The sequence below is a fragment of the Choloepus didactylus genome, chromosome 20 (assembly GCF_015220235.1).
Source record: "Choloepus didactylus isolate mChoDid1 chromosome 20, mChoDid1.pri, whole genome shotgun sequence".
Lineage (NCBI taxonomy): Eukaryota > Metazoa > Chordata > Mammalia > Pilosa > Megalonychidae > Choloepus > Choloepus didactylus.
The window spans coordinates 14,718,917-14,724,293 of NC_051326.1; the positions used below are offsets into that span (position 1 = coordinate 14,718,917).

The window sequence follows — 5,377 nt, forward strand, 5'->3', positions numbered from 1 at the left end:
AAGAATGAGTTAGGAAGGGTTCCCTCCTCTTCTATTTTTTAGAAACATTTGAGAAGGACTAGTGTTAATTCTTTAAATGCCTGGTAGATTTCAGCAATGATGCCATCAGTCTTGACTTTTATCTTTGATTTTTTGGGAAGTTTTTGATTACTGCTGTTTTTGTTGGGTGGAGTGTTCTTTGAATGTTGTATTAGGGTTCTCTAGGGAAACAGAACCAACAGACATGAGATATCTGTAAACATGAGATTTATGAAAGTGTCTCAAGCAACTGTGGAGATGCATGAGTCCAAATTCTGTAGGACAGGCCACGAGCTGGCAATTCCAATGAAGGTCTTCAATGAACTCCCCAGGAAAGGCTGCCTGGCTGAAGAAGTGGTGAAAGTTCTCTTTCTTCTCCCTTAAAAGTCGTCAACTGATTGGATGATATCAACAGATTATATTCTCTCATTGCAGAAGACACTCCCTTAGTTGATCATAGATGTAATCAGCCACAGGTGCAATCAATTGACAGATGATTTAATAAACCAGCCTTCTGGTTATTAACCAGATACAAAATGTCCTTGCAGTAATAGTTAGGCCAGTGTTTGCTTGATCAGACAACTGAGCACCATCACCTAGTCAAGTTGGCACATGAATCTAACCATCACAGTCCACCCCTTGTCAACTTGGCAGCTATATATATCACCTTAAATCATACTTAATCTCTAAATAGAATACAATAAGAGACATACGTTTTGCCTAAAAATACTCAGCTGTCCAGCATACAACCAGAAACACACTAGATCATTCCAGAATAATGTACAAGTCCTTGGGTAATATTCACTCTTAAACTTGATATCCTACAACTTAAGTACTATAACATGAACAGTACAACTTATGTCATAAGATAAGGGGATAACATAGAGAAGAAAACAAAGATATCTGCTCTATGTACAAATACAAACATACTCATAACAAAACAAGGAGAAAATAGTCATACCATCAGAGTCCTCATTCTTGTAACTGGTCATGTGGTAACAGTTCATATTTATCATTACTTTCTTCCACAACCCATTCCATGTTCCCTTTACCCTCAGCAAGCCCTTCAGCTGGCCATAGTTTCTTTGCCTGGTGGGATGACCTAAACCTTCATTCCTGAAGTTTCTGGGCCATTGTTAGTCCTGCCTAGATTGGGTTGTTGCAGTTTTCCAATGACTTTAATCACAGGACCTGATCATTCTAGGAGACACCCTAGGGGATCTCCTGTATTCCGGGAAAACTCTTCTTTACCTCCATTGTGTAGTTGCAGCTCTATTTCCCTTTGATAGGATCAATCACCCCAGCCAGTACACTAATCCCCTTCCTTGCCTGTTGATTCAGAGGCATGAGAAGCCCAAAGTGGCCAGATGACAGTCTTCACTTCCAGTTCAACAGAATTATTGTTGTGTCTCCTGGTGGGAGCACTTCTCCTTTTGGAATCAAGACTTATAGACCAGCAGAGCTTAGGGCTGCAGGGACAGGAAGCAAAAATTTTCCTAGTGGATCACTAGGGGTGATACTAAGTGGTGCCACTCCCAATTCCACCCCTTGATTCCTGGACCCATGAATCCTAACTATGGGGGAAAGAACACCATAGAATGGCTGCTGATTCAGAGCATACAGTCTCCTGGATAACACTGCCCAAGCCCTGCAAGGTATTGCCACCTAGTTGGCACTGTAATTGAGTCTTCAAAAGGCCATTCCAACCCGACGCTCACTTCCACTCAGTCTCCCCCTTCCCTCCCCTGCCCCCGGCCTGGTGTAGATCATGCCACCAGTGGTAGCCCTTATTGCCAAAGAAACTGTAGCCTAGGACAGTAGGCTGTTAAGTGAAGCTGATTCTCCCCTATCCATCTGACCCCTGAGAAAGAGAAATGTCGCCTACAGTGTGAAGGATTGGGGAAGGGGCTAGTGAACTTGGATGCACCCTGGGAAAGGGGGAGTGGAAGTTCCCACCCTGGACAGTGGTGAGGCAGTAGCCACAGTTGATTACGGAAGCTTCCCACAAGAGTAACTCTTCAGAGACAGCACCTCAACCAAGTCCAACAGTTCAGGGAGCTCGTATCTCTCATGTTGCTCTAAAGATTAATTTTGTTGCTATGTAAGAAGTGTGAAAAATCATTTGACTAATTTGAAACACAGACTACTAGTTTCAAGAGATGTCACTAAGAGGATCTGTACCAGTGACAATTGTACCTCTTCCTGGAGAACAAGTACAGGTTCAGGGGTCATCCAGACAGCTCAGTCTTCTGTAATTCACTCACCACACATGCAAACAGCATCATCCTTTTCAGAAAATGAGAAGTCTCAGGACTCATCTGACAGCACAAGCTCCTCACAGAAAACCCATGGGATTCTAGCACAGCACCAATCTTACAGAAAAATTTTGAAAGACATATCTTCTGAAGATCTATGGGGCAGAAAAGGAGATGGAGAAAACTCTGGAGTCTCTACTGTCACTTCTATGTTCCAACTCCCATCTATCAGACTAGCACTGGGCAGTACCTTGCCATTGCCCCAAATGGAGCCTTACAGCTGGCCAGTCCAGGCACAGATGGAGAACAGGGACTTCAGACATCAACCATGACAAATTCAGGCAGTACTCAGCAAGGTACAACAACAATTCTCCAGTATGCACAGACCTCAGATGGACAGTAAATACTTGATCCCAGCAACCAGGTGGTTGTACAGACTGCATCAGGAGATATGCAGACATATCAGATCCGTACCACACCCACCATTACTTTGCTGCCAAACTGTGGTAATGACATCACCTGTGAATCTTACATCTCAGGCAATTGAAAAGAGAAGTAGGTTAATGAAAAACAGAGAGGCTGCTCAGGAATGTCACAGAAATAAGAAATAATATGTGAAATGCCTGGAAAATCAAGTTGCAGTCCTGGAAAATCAAAATAAAACTTTAATAGAAGAGTTAACAACTTTGAAGTATCTTTATTCCCACAAAAGTGTTTGATTCTTAGGAAAGAAATATTTTTGAGGAATTACCTAAAAGTTAGATGGATTTCTTTTCTTTTTAATGGAATTTTATAACTTAAAGGTAAAAATGGAGCTTTTCATTTAGGCTTTTGCAACTCAAAGATAAATATCTCATGCAAAAGATCTGGTGACAGAGGATACAGTGGGAAATGACCTCAAGGAAGCTACTGGCACAACTGGGAAGCTTTAAAAATTAAACATATCAAGAAAAAGGAAGTGAACTTTCAACAATTTCAATTTTCTAAATAACAGTAGTTGTCAATAATCCAAAAATGGCAAATAAAATGAAAATTTGGTAAAATGAATTTTTTAATATATAAATTCACCCTATAGATTTGCATTTTTTACTGCTTCCTGAAACTTATCTTTTTCAATTATGCATGTGTTTATATTCTTATTTCTGCCAATAGATTCTAAATTACAAATGTAAAAGAGAAATTGATACATAATTAAATATATAATTAGGTACACAGCATTTTGAGTGAAATGCACCAGAAACAAAAAGACAAACATTATAATGCCTCATTAATATGGACTAACTATAGTGTGTAAACTCTGAGAATTCAATCTTGGAGCACAAGTTATCAGGGGAATGCTTATTGTAAAGTTCCCTAGATTGTAAGCTCTTATAGCAGTCACATCTATTCCTGAGTTGTAATGGTTATCTCTAAATTCTGAGATGCTGAGCTCTTTGTGTATAACCTGGTCAGTCTCTGGAACTTTGGGTATCTGTGTGACACCTGAGACTCAAAGCTAGAGCTTGGCAGCTATGAATGTCAGTATTCCCTCATATAGCAACTGTTAAAAAAGCTGAAAAAGAGTTCAGACTTCAATCAGAGATATGAATGAAGAGGATCTGGTGGGACTAAGGCAAATCAGGCCAAAGGGTAAAGGATGATATTGACTGTGTTTTAAAACCTCAGGATCTATATTTTCTGTAGCACACTAAATAGTTTAACTTGTATGGACAGTTTATTCAAACACCGTAATTACATGGAACTTTGAATAGAAAACAAAATGTGGTAGGTTTGTACAGGTTAGTGTGAAATCCTGATACAGCCCAAAGTAATTCGGGCAGGGAATAAAAATGTATTTGCAGGGCCCTCTGAGGAACTGGGGAAAAATGTAGAAATATTCCCACCAGGAGAATTATTGATATTCTCACATGCATTGGGGACTACCAATTTAGTAGGACAAGCCCTCAATCTTGGGGCTTGCCCTTATGAAGCCTGCTACTGCAAAGGAGAGGGAAAGCCTACTTATAATTGTGCCTAAGTGTCTCCCCCAGAGAACCTCTTTTGTTGCTCAGATGCGGCCTCTCTCTCCCTAAGCCCACTCGGCAGGTGAAATCACTGCCCTCTCCCCTATGTGGGACATGACTCCCAGGAGTGTAAATCTACCTGGTAACACAGGACATGACTCCTGGGGATGATCCTGGACCCAGCATTGTGGTATTGAGAAAGTCTTCTTGAACAAAAGGGGGAAGCAAAATGAAACAAAATAAAGTTTCAGTGGCTGAGAGATTTCAAATGAAATCAAGAGGTCATTCTGGAGGGTATTCTTATGCACTATATAGATATTCCTTTATAGTTTTTAGGGTATTTGGATAGCTAGAAGGAAATACCTGAAACTGTCAAACTGCATCCCAGTAGCCTTGATTCTTGAAGATGATTGTATAAGGATGTATCTCACACAGTGTGACTGTGTGAATGTGAAAACCTTGTGGCTCATGCTCCCTTTATCCAGTGTATGGACAGAGGAGTAGAAAAATAGGGACAAAAATTAATTGAAAAACAGGGTGGGATGGGGAGATGGGATGTTTTAGGTGTTCTTTTTCACTTTTATTTTTATTCTTATTTTTACTTTTTATTTATTATTATTTTGGAGTAATGAAAATGTTCAAAAATGGATTGTGGTGATGAAGCACAACTATATGATGGTACTGTGAACAACTGATTGTACACTGTGGATGACTATATGGTATGTGAATATATCTCAATAAAACTGAATTTTTAAAAAAAGGTCATTCCACTGTTCTATAAACCCAGCTGCCTCTGGATGACAGGGAATATGGTAAGACTAGAGAATTCCATGAGCATGTGTCCATTTCTTCACTTCATTGCTGTGAAGTGGGTTTCTTGATCAGAAGCAATGCTGTGTGGAATGCCATCCTGGTGGATAAGGCATTCCGTAAGGCCATGGATGGCAGTTTTGCAGAAGCATTGCATACAGGGAAGGCAAACCCATATCTGAAGTATGTGTCTATTCCACTTAGAACAAATCTGTTTTCTGCACAGGCCAAATAGGAGAGCTGAATGGGGATGTGGTGGGAATCACCACCCTTGCATCCTTCAAGTCTGTA

The 5,377-nt window shown here is 40.3% G+C and overlaps 1 pseudogene; it reads left to right on the top strand.

The window, feature by feature from the left end:
• The first annotated feature begins 1,962 nt into the window (after positions 1-1,962).
• LOC119516629 lies at positions 1,963-3,033 on the top strand (annotated as a pseudogene).
• Positions 3,034-5,377: the final 2,344 nt, after the last annotated feature.